General features: G+C 50.2%; 1 protein-coding gene across 1 annotated transcript in view; it reads right to left on the reverse strand.

Annotated features, from left to right (window-relative positions):
• POLD3 (DNA polymerase delta 3, accessory subunit) overlaps positions 1 to 12056 on the reverse strand; it is a 45916-nt gene that overhangs the window by 31746 nt on the left and 2114 nt on the right. The gene's annotated exons all lie outside the window — the stretch shown is intronic.

The raw sequence follows: 12056 nt of genomic DNA on the forward strand, positions 1-12056 counted from the left end.
CTGTTACTCCCTGAAGTCAGAGGTTTTCTTTCTGATTTCAAAAAAAGCAGGAGAAAGGTTAAAATCATTGTCCGCATACTGCTGTCTTACAAAGAGGCAATGATTTTTTGCAGATTCTGGGTTCAAGATTTGCTGGTTACTCTTGTCACCAGTATGAGATGTCTCCAGTTCTTCCCAGAGCTGGTGAAGAGTGATTATGCAATTTCATCTCATGAATCAAGTCCTTGGGCAAAAATGTTCCTATCCAACAGTGCTTGAAACACAGCAGCTGATGAACGAAGAAATAAAAATTATGACCCATGACCAAAGCATGGAACAGTTTAATATTAATGTCCTTTCACATTTTTCTGACAGTTAAAGTAAAAAGTAATTATGATGTTACAGGCAGAACCACCTAAACTCCTGAAATAGCACTACAGAGAGGGCTACAAAGAGACTCGGGGTAAGTGATGGGATTTCCCTGAGGCTGTACATCAGGTCAGGGTGGAGGAGGAGAAGAGTCCCAGGTGTCCCTGCAAATAGGTACGAGGCTCTGCAAGCGGAACTGAACATTAATGAGGACAATGGTTCCATCTAGCGTGGAGGTGTCGCTGAGGTTCGGTCGGCCTATGCCCTGTGTCAAAACTGCTTCCATAAAGAAAAAAGGATGCGTCATTGTCATAGGAGACTCCCTTCTGAAGGGAACCAGGGGCCCAGTACACAGACTGGACACGCTTCTTAGGGGAGACTGCTGCCTCCCTGGGGCTCAGGTTAAAGACGTGAAGAGAAAGCTTCCTACCCTGGTGCGGCCCTCGGGTTATTATCCATTACTGATTTTGCAGGCGGGCTGCCATGAAGTTGCAACAAGAAGTCCAAGGGCAATCAAGAGAGACTTCAGGGCCTTGGGATGACTGGTTAAGGAACCAGGAGCACAGGTAACATTCTCCTCTATCCTTCCAGCTGCAGGGAAGGATAAGGAAAGAAACAGGAACATCCAGCAGATCAATACCTGGTTCCAAGCTTGCTGTCACCAGCAGAATTTTGGGTTTGTTGATCATGGGTTGGTTTACAGGACACCAGGCTTGCTGGAGATAGATGGGGCATCCCCATCTCAAAGGGGGAAAAGGATCTTGGCACAGGAGTTAGCAGGGATCCTTGAAAGAGCTTTAAACTGGTTTTGAAGAGGGCAAGGGATAAAACCAGGCTTGTTAGAGAGAAGGCTGGGGGCAGCACGCCAATGCTTGAGGGACGGTATGCTAGCGAGATCCTTTGGTCTGCCACCTCAGTGGAGGCAGGGGATGGAGATCCATGCAGCACCAAAGATGTAAGGGTTATTGAACATAGAATCACAGAATGGTTTGGATTGGAAGGGACCTTAAAGGTTATCCTGGCTGTATCACAAGCAGCATGGCCAGCAAGTTGAGGGAGGTGATACTCCCCCTCTGCTCCCCTCTGGCAAGAACCTCCCCTGCAGCGCTGCATCCAGCTCTGGGGCCCCCAACATAAGAAGGACATGGACCTGTTGGAGCAAGTCCAGAGGAGGCCACGGAGATGGCCAGAGGGCTGGAGCCCCTCTGCTGTGGGGACAGGCTGGGAGAGCTGGGGCTGTGCAGCCTGGAGTGAAATTTCACTTTAGTGAAAAAGCCACAGAAGAAAATCTGGAAAGAGATGCAGCAGTGGGGACTCACACAAACCCTGCGGAGTCATCCTTGGGTCCCAGCGATTTCTGAGGAAGGAAGGAAGGGTGCACAGCAATACCCCTGGTAGTATGCACAGCCCAGTTTTCAGTGCCAGCAACACCCAAGTACAAAAGAGCCTTTAAAACATCTTGCAACCTGGGTGACTTTGTTAATTTTTTTGGATCATAAATCTACCAAATATTACACCAATCTTGCAAATAAGGACAGCACTACCTGACTGGGGAGCAGCACGGATCCTTACAGTCTGTAGTGAACGTTACTTACTTTTGCACATTAAAGTAGAGCTGTGTAGCTTAAGACTAGCTTGTAAATTTGAACAAGGAGCTGAGGACTAGAACGTGCCCTGTCTCCTTTCCTTGGATAGTAGCACTTGTAAATGATCTTTCACAGCTAAAATACATAAAGTAATTTTAAAAAGAAAGAAAAATGGAAACAAGAGAAATAATCTCATTGTAATGCAGCAAACTGACAGATACTGGAGTATGTGCCTGGGATTTCTCTTGCACAACTGGAGATGGTAGGGTGTAGAATCCCAATGCAGGATCTGAAAATACTTTGGGAGTATTCCCTTAAAAGGTCTGATAATACTCTTTTGTATAGGATTTGCAGTACTCTCCTATGAGGCCCTGAAAAAAGTACATGAACCATATATTCCTCTTTGAAGAAGTCAAGAAATGTTATCCCCATTTCAAAGATGACGACACTGAGACACAGAGAGGTTATGTGATTTGTCCAAGAATCTTTCAATACTCCCAGGTGTAAAGCCCGAGTATCCTGACTCCCAAACTTTTTTTCTCAAAGCTCTATAAAGGATTCTTTCAAAGATTGCTTGTTAATAACAAAACGTCTTGTACTTACAGCTGCCCAAAGCCAAAACCACCAGCACCAGCAGAAACTGAACACAAGGACTCATAATAATAGTTGTTTCACAAGTGCTTTCCAAAAAACAAAAAAGAATGGGCAGAGTCTCTGGAAATGTATTATATATAGTTGCTGGCAAGCATCTGCCTGAGGAGTTTGAGTGAAAGGAGTCCTGTTAAAGTTTTAATTAATGCTGTCTGAGAGGGGACTTCCTTGAGCAACTGAGCAATGCTGAAGGGAGAACAGAAATGTAGAGATGCCAGTGTCAAAGCACAGTTAATCGAATCTGCCCAAAAATCATCTAGGTCCTGGCACCCGTTTCCTTTTGGAACCCATCAAATCTATTAGAGGCTTCTGAAGATCCAGATTCTGGGCAGAAATGCATCCCATCCAAGCAGAAGTGGAGGATTTCACTTAAGAAATGAAAGTCATGAGACAGATACATAAGGAGATACAGAGACTGACCCTTTTGCTTTCTTCCACCAAGATGAACTGCAAATAACCAGGCAGAATTAGTGGGATCTTTTCAGTAGGAAACCTGTATGATAGGTGGGTCATAGCTAAGCAAGGTGTCAAGGTGATGACTCCTTCCTTAACAATACAAAACGGAAAAGCAGCTGGGAGACTTAGGATCAAAGACCATCAGAGAAACAGTGGGAATTAGAGTAATAGAATCATTTAGGTTGGAAAAGACCTTTAAGATGATCAAGTCCAACCGTAAACCTAACACAATTAATCTGCTTCTAGGCTTGCAAGGGTCGGAGTCAGTACAGGCAAGTCCATAAATATTGCTATCACAGGAGACAGCTACATTTGAGACAGGTGCCTATGTTTGCACTGCTTAATTGTCTTTTCTATGCATGTTTGCAATAAAAAATCTTTAGATGCTCGAAAAGTGAGGCAGCAATAATGCTGACAAGGGAGAGGCATCTAAGAAACTATGAAGATAAGTTTCAAGTGGCAGAATATATAACAAGGAACGCATCTCCCTTCTGACAACTCACAGAGAACAGCAGCGTGACAGCTGACAGCCTGTGGCTGTCTATCTTAGCCAAATCACTTCTGGCACCACTGACAGCACTGACTGCTGTCTCCAGTAGCGACACGGAGAGTTTTACACACCCAGCATATGTGGAGACACCTAAATTTAAGTGCCTGAATCTGGACCTGGTTCCCAGCCCGCTCACATGGTTTTGTGGTGTGTCGCAGTGCCACGTGCCTTCACAAAGAGAAATGTTGCATTGTTAATGGCCCGAGCAGATAGATTCACTTTTATACTTCATGCAGTCTTTTGTGCCAAAATTTCATGTACTATTATATTGACTCCCTTCTCAAAAAATAAAAATGCAAGCTTTAAGCACTGTAGTAGAAAAAGGCACGTGTAGCCATCTGGGAATGTGTCAGCCAGAAAAATATAACCTCTGCTACCACCATGTACGTGTTATCACATCTAAACAAAAATGACTGACATGAATGTCTTCACAAGCATCACAACAAATTTCCCACGTTGAGTCACATTAGTAGCTGGCATTTCTGACTTCAGGTTATTAGCTTAAACCCACATCTCATTCTGAGCCTGTTCTCGGAACTGTTTGCATGGCAAGACTGATGGAATAGTTCCCCTATGGACTCCTGTTCTTGGTGTCTTTTATTTTAACATAATTAGTGTGCCTCAGCATGGAGTATTTGACATTTATTCAGTAGCAGGGTGGGCACAGAAGGAGCTGTGGCAGAACAGCTTGTTTTCGAGCAGCTATGCGGATCTGTTTCCGCAAGCAGACAAGCTATTAAAGAAGATAAACAAGAGTAACAGCTAGGAAATAATGAAAGCCCTCTGAAGAATGACTATTGATAAAGCAGAGATTAGAATTAGCAGGAAAGCATCTCCCCAACTACAGGGCAGTTCGCAGCTACAGCATCCCAGGCACGAGCAGGCAAGGAGATACTGGGAGGAAACGCTTGGGCTGTGTCACATACTGTGCCCAGGGTGAGAATGCAGGGCCACCCTTTCCCTCCTAGCTCATACCCTAGTCGAAGAAAGGAATAAGAAAATTTAAGCTACCCCTTGCACTGTAAGATCTGAGCTCTGGGGATAGGCTGAAGATGGGTTCTTTGATGTCTCTGTCCATCTTTACTACTAGTGAAATTCAACTTCAAAACCAGGCTGGTTAGTAGATTTTGGGGAAAATAACCCATAACAGCGTGAGTAACTGGCAGCAAGAAACAGCAATCCTGAAAAAGACCCACTGCAGTCGCAAAAGGGGTCATTACCTAAAGAGCTTGCAAACGGCCGAACAGCAGCGACAGCTGATGCGGTCTGCGAACTGCGAACGGATCGAGCTCCTATCGCGGTGGGGGCCCCGCATTTCCAAAATCGTCTCTTCTCATGCAATTCCCTGTCCGAGTCAGCAGGTGACAGTTAGATACCACGCTTGCCTGGCATCCCTGGAGCTGCACGTTGCCGCCCTGGGTGCTGAAGCTCTGCTGCTATTGCTGGAATAGAGCATGCTACATTACTCTGCAGCTTGTGCAAACCGGAGCTTCTGCTGCTCATCCCTGCCTGCTTCCCACCACCCACCGTCTCGTCCTCACTGCCAGCCCAAGTGTTTGTGCAGCCATGCTGAGAACTGGGTCAGGAAAACCAACTTAAGTTAAAACAAACTTTTTCCTGCACTAATTTTAGTCTGGATCGGTCCTCCCAAACCAGCTCAGCACCCTGTCACACAAACACTGCTGCTGAGGAGCAGCAGGACAGTGGCACTGCTGTGTCTGACAACACTGCAGGCTTATGCCAGTTTAAAGTGTTGATGGAGCAGTGGCATAAATCATAGAGTCACAGAATCATTTCAGTTGTGAAAGATTTTTAAGACGATTGAGTCCAACCGTTAACCCAGCGCTGGCAAGCCCACCACTGAACCATGGCCCTAAGGGCAGTCTTCTGACCCCCCCATGGACGGTGCCTGCACCCCGTCCCCGGGCAGCCTGTGCCAGCGCTTGGCCACCCTGTCGGGGAAGACATTTCTCCCAGTGCCCACCCTGAACCTCCCCTGGTGCGGCTGGAGGCCGTTCCCTCCTGTCCTGCCGCTGGTTCCTTGGGAGCAGAGACCGACCCCCCTCGCTGCAGCCTCCTGCCAGGCAGCTGTAGGGAGCCAGAAGGGCCCCCCTGAGCCCCCTTTTCTCCGGGCTGAGCCCCCCCAGCTCCCCCCGCCCCCCCCCCCAGAGCTGTGCCGCAGCCCCTTCCCCAGCCCCTGCCCGGCTCTGGACACGCTCCAGCCCCTCCGGGTCTGCCTGGGGGTGAGGGGCCCAACGCTGAGCCCAGGGCTCGAGGGGCGGCCGCACCAGGGCCCAGCACAGGGGGACGGGCACTGCCTGGCCCTGCTGGCCACGCTGCTGCTGACACCGGCCAGGGCGCTGCTGGCCGCCGTGGCCACCTGGGCACACTGGGGGCTCATGCCCAGCCGGCTGCCGACCAGCCCCCCCAGGCCCTTCCCCGCCGGGCAGTTCCCAGCCCCCTGCCCCCAGCCCGCAGCGCTGTGGGGGGCTGGTGTGACCCACGGGCAGGGCCCGGCACTCAGCCCTGTTGGGCCTCACACAGTCCTTGCTTCACAGCACCTTCAGCTCATGCAAATTGTGGCTGAGGTGGGCCCGCTCCCCTCCATCCCCACTACTTAGTGTGCACTGGCACTTCTGAAATCATCTGCTGCGAGCCTTAAAGAGCTGAGCAAGCTGAATAATAATGAATTATAAACAAATATCTGGGGTTTGGGTGACCAGAGTTGTGTGATCCCAGCAACAACTGTGCTTTTTGCACAGCTCCAACAGGCATAGAGCCCCAAAGAAGAACCACTGGCTGGAGAGGGCACACAGCGATGCCACGTGACGGTGGCCATTTAGCAGGAGTGCACCTTGCTCTGGGCAAATTCACTCACTTCATGAGAACTCCAGGCGGATACAGATCCTCACCTGAATGCAGCCATTTTTTACACGGCAAAGGTGAGGGAAGGCTCAAGGCCAGGCTGGACGGGACTGGGAGCAGCCTGGGCTGGGGGGAGGGGGCCCTGCCCCTGGCGGGGGGTGGGACTGGCTGGTGTTGAAGGTCCCTTCCAGCCCAAACCCTTCTGTGATTCTATTCTGTGAAGGAAATTGCACACTATTAGTAAGTGTTAAAATAAGCTCATGTGATGCATGTGGCCTCACAGCGTGCTAGGGTGTTTCTTTAGCGGTCACAGCAATCACGTTACTCAGCTGGCATCGTGTTTGTTTTGCTGGTAACAAAATTGTATACATCCTCTTCCTCCATGCGCTTTCTCTCACACTCTTGTCTCTTTTTCTTCATTCCACAGCAGCTATTCCTGTAGTGCAACATTTTGCTTCTGGCTTGACATCTGCGTTTAGTTTATGGAAAGAGTGTGCAGGTCTTAATACATTACTCATCTTTTTTTCAAAAAAAAAAAGTCTTTTTTCATCTTTTGTTTTTTCCTCCTTTAAGTTTCCTGCTTTGAGCTTTCTGGATGATTTCCTGACCTGGGTTAACGTGCCTGGTAACTGTAAAATTACACTTTTCAGCTTCAGGGCACAGTGTGTGTCTTGGTACTGCTGATTGGCTTAAGGGTAAAAATGAATTTATTCTAGCTGAGGATTTCTTTTCTGTTTATGAAAATGCCATGGGATCTGGTTCTGATCTCACTCATACCTGCTTTATTCTCCGAGGTAACTAGATGGGCATAAGTTGAAACAGGAGATATTCAGGCTGGACAAAAGGAGCAGCTTTTTCTCTGTGTGGATGGTCAAGCAGTGGGACAGGGCCTTGGGGAGCTGTACATGGCTGCTCTTGGAGGTTTTCAAGACCTGGCTGGATAAAGCCCTGCACAACCCAGCCTCATCCCAGAGCTGAACCTGCTCTGAGCAAGAGGTTGGACTCTAGATTTCCCGAGGTCCCTTCCAACCTGAATTATGGTCCTACAAACCTCTGTGATACCTGCTTTGCAGCAGGGAAATGAGAGAAGCAGCAGGTCTCTAGCACAGAAAAAAAAAAAAGAAGAAAGGTAAAAGAACTTCATTAATGCCTGAAGATTTATGGTTTTGAGTTTAAAAAGGCCTTGTCTAGTTCTGGGGTCCCCAGCTCAAGAGAGAGAGGGAACTACTGGGGAGGTGCCAGCAAAGGCTATGAGGATGATGAGGGGCTGGAGCATCTCCCTGATGAGGAAAGGCTGAGGGAGCTGGGGCTGTTCAGCCTGGAGAGGTGAAGACTGAGAGGGGACCTCACCAATGCCCACAAATATCTCAAGGGTGGGTGCCACGAGGACGGGGCCAGGCTCTTTTCAGCGGTGCCCAGCGACAGGACAAGGGGCAACGGGCACAAAGTGCAAAACGGGAACTTCCATCTGAATGTGAGGAAGAACATCGTTCCCCTGAGGGTGACGGGACACCGGGACAGGCTGCCCAGAGAGGCTGTGGGGTCTCCTGCTCTGGAGACATTCAAACCCGCCTGGACGCGGCTCTGTGCAACCTGCTCTGGGAGAGCTGCTTCAGCAGGGGGGTGGGCTGGGTGGGCTCCAGGAGTCCCTTCCCACCCCCACCATGCTGTGTTTCTGTGATTCTGTGAAGATGCCAAGCACTGCTAAGCAGCATTTTAAAAATTTTGAAACTCTTTCCATTCAGAATCTAAAATAATTTTAAAAATGAAGGCAAATACAGTTGTTTCCACAGCTCATGTGAGTACTCTCATCTTCTGACTCCTAATTAATCTCCTGCCTAGTCTGGGTCCCAAATTCCCACAGTTTACCCCTCTCCTGGCTCATTCTCCAACAGAAGGTCACAGACCACAAGAGAAAAAGGATCATCTGAAGTACAGTCATCCTAAAGGGATTAATCCCGGCATTTCCCGCAGGAGCTAACTCCCTGCTGCACAGCGTGTGCCTGCAGCTGGCTGTGTGAAAGGGGTGACACAAGAGTCACCTGCCAGCTCTGCAGTAAACTGGATGGCATTTGGGGCTCTTGTGCACCCCGGTGCTGCGTGGACTCCTTCAGCGGAGGCAGAGCAAGCAGCGGTTTGCTGGTGGTGGGGCACGTCCATGAAATGACTGCCCAGATCAACCCAAACTGCCAGTGTTTGGGAGGGGGAGGGCGAAAGGAGGTGGCCGTAATTCAGAGGAGCTGGCCCTGACCTGCAGAAGTCGTGGTGGGGTGAGGAAGAGATGGGAGAAACCGGCATCTCGAGCAAGTTAAGACAGAGGCAGCCATCACATCACTCTCTGGAAGGATGCCGGGGCAGTTTGTGGCCTCTAAGCCCTGTCCCCCCAGATCTGGGGACAAAGGCAGTACCTTCTGACCCATACCTGTCATGATGCCAGCCCTGCTCTCCTAGTGACGCTCAAATAGCAAGTACACAGACGGTATAAACTGCAAACCTGCATCTGAAAGTAGCCGAATTCAGCCACTCTTTTATATTTAAAAAAAAAAAAAATTTTGATTTAAACACAACTAAAGCAGCAACTGATGCAAATGTATGTGTGTGCCAATAAAAAAGGAGCGGGTCTCTGAGATGTCTTCTCAAACAAGGTCCCCTTATCACTGCCGCAGCTCGCAGCTCCTGGGTGTAGTTATAGGTTCATCTGCTTGTTGTCACAGAAAGCAAAAACACCAGGTCTGATCCCTGACAGTTGGAATAAATGGCCTTTTTTTTCCAGTCTGGTGTCTGAAATAAGACCTTTTAAAAGAGACAACTGCTTCAAAGCAGAAATAACTTCTCTTGGGAGATTAATCCCTGAAAACCATTCCAAACTGGCAGATTTTTGGCAGCAGAACGAAAAGACAGAAGGAACGGCAATTTTTACCATCCTGACTGTCACTTTTCACACAAAGAGAACAGTATCAAGTCAAAGGCACCTCAAAATTCATGTTGGGTAGAGATAAAAATTAAGCGGCTGAGACTGCGTTGTGAAGAACTTCACCTACCAGGGTGGTGGCACAGAGCCTTGCCACGAGCACACACTTCTGGTTTTGTAACATTAACTCCTGTCCAGTTTGCGCTTATTTTACTGATCCCCTGCCCATGCCAGCCCCTGCCTGCACTAGGCCCTACCTGTACCGTGACTGCCAGAGCGGTGCAGCCTGGCACAGTGTCTGCAGTGCTCCACAGAGCTGCAGGCAGCTGGGTCAGGACAGCTCTCCTCCTGCCCCCGTGGCACAACCCTGACCAGCAGTGTGATGGCTCTCTGCCTGTTTCCCTCCTGGTAAAATGGATCCTGCTCTCCTGGTAAAATATTTTGAGATCTATCGATGTGCACTGGCTCCACCTTTTTTCTTCCTCTGTTGCGCTAACTCTGAAGTTTAAGCTTCAGCTCCCCCAAGGTATGAAAAGCTCCCCCAAGGTATGAAAAGCAGAGTCAACAGAGTAAGATTACTTCCAAAGAGTTGAGTTTCTGGAGGACACACTGACAAGCAGGTCTGACTCCTGGATGTCAGAGATGGATTAACAACCCCTCTGAGTGACTTCTGCTCCTGCCTCATCAGAGGCTGTGCGAAAGCGCTCTGGAGAATTGTAATTCTAGGACAGTTTGAGGCTTGGCTCAACGTATGATTTGTACTAAGGCATGATTTGTACTAAGGCATTTGGGTCAGGTAGCCAAGACACTTGTTATTTGATGTGACAGATGAAGCTGGGTAGTGATTTTGAATCACCATGACCAGCAGGTAAAATGCCCTCAGTGCACTAAAACAGCCGTACCTTGCAGATGGCCTTGCTGTAATCTCTATGTCTGGATTACAGCTCTGGAGAGATGCCATGGAATCGTCAGATGGGTTGGGCTGGAAGGGACCTTTAAAGGTGATCTAGTCCAACCTCCCCTGCCATGGGCCTTCCATCAGCCCAGGCTGCTCCCAGCCCCGTCCAGCCTGGCCTTGAGCCCTGCCAGGGATGGGGCACCCACAGCTGCTCTGGGCAGCCTGGGCCAGCGCCTCGCCGCCCTCACGGGGAAGGGTTTCTTCCTCATGTCCAACCTAAATCTCCCCTCTCTCAGCTTCAAGCCATTCCCCCCTGTCCCACCACTCCCTGCCCTTGCCCAAAGCCCCTCCCCAGCTTTCCTGTCGGCCCCTCCAGGCACTGGCAGCTGCTCTAAGGTCTCCCCGCAGCCTTCTCCTCCCCAGGCTGCACAGCCCCAGCTCTCCCAGCCTGTCCCCACAGCAGAGGGGCTCCAGCCCTCTGACCAGCTCCGTGGCCTCCGACGGGCCCGCTCCAACAGGTCCATGTCCTTCTGATGTTGGGATTCCCTGAGATGGACGCAGCGCTGAAGGGGGGGTTCTCACCTGGACATGTCCCCATTGTCCCTTCCGGGGCTGCTGTCCCCAAACACCTGGCAACATCACTGCACACCAGCCCACTCCCTAACTGAGCTCATCCAGAGGATCCTTCTTAAAAACAACGCTCTGACGAGTGTTTAACCTGACCAAGATGGTTTCCGCAGGCCTGTGAAGTCATGCTAGTTGACCAGAGTGGAGGGTGACCTCTGGCAGGGTGTCTGGCCAGCAGCTGGGGACAAACTGGAGATGAGAGCATCTTCACTGGTTTCAATGAAGGCCAAACAATGCGTCTGAGGTTTGGGAGTGGAAACATCAGCTCCCGGTGGCACGGGAAGCTCAGAGGAGCAGAGCTGCCTGCCACGTCAGCTACAAGATGGGTCAAAAGATGACAACTGCCAAGAGAAGCACAATCAACACAGCAACTCACACCAGCTCCGACCCAGCTCCCCAGGCACAGCAAGGAACTTCCTTAACTACTTCCTTAATGTACCTCGCGGTGCACGCAGCCCACGGCACAACCTTACACGTGCACTTCCTTGTTTTTCTTCCCCTTTGTCGCAGCCTTGGGAACATGCTTTTTTGAGTCAATGAATAGATCAGGGGGTCAGGAGCAGCTCTGGAGATGGGTCACATCCACGAAGATCCTGTCTGAATGAACTGGAGATCTCAGCCAGAGCGATTCCCTCCCAACATGCTTAGGGAAAGGTTTATTATCGAATAAGATGGAGTGAAAATGTTTGTCCTTCCAAATAACGGCAGGACTGGTAGCCGGTGCTTGCAGGACTTCATTGATGCTGGTGTCCTGTGTAGGGATGCCGGCTGACCCTTTGTCCTGGTTTTGGCTGGGACAGAGTTAATTTCCTTCTCAGCAGCTGGTGCCGTGCTGCGGTTTGGGTTTGGTGGGAGCGATGCTGGCGGCCACCCGTGGGTTCGGCTGTGGCTGGGTGATGCTTGTGCTGAGTCAGGGACTTTTCAGTTTCTCGGGCCGAGAGGGCTGGAGGGACACGGGGAATGGGGAGGGGACACGGCCAGGGCAGCTGACCCCAACTGGCCAAAGGGATGTTCCAGACCATGTGGCGCCATGCTGAGCAGATATAAGCTGGGGAAGAAGAAGGAAGGGGGGATGCTCGGAGTGATGGTGTTTGTCTTCCCAAGTCGCTGCCATGCGTCATGGAGCCCTGCTGCCCTGGGGATGGCTGAGCGCCTGCCTGCCCA

The sequence above is a fragment of the Falco peregrinus genome, chromosome 4 (genome assembly GCF_023634155.1).
Source record: "Falco peregrinus isolate bFalPer1 chromosome 4, bFalPer1.pri, whole genome shotgun sequence".
NCBI classification, from domain to species: Eukaryota; Metazoa; Chordata; class Aves; order Falconiformes; family Falconidae; genus Falco; species Falco peregrinus.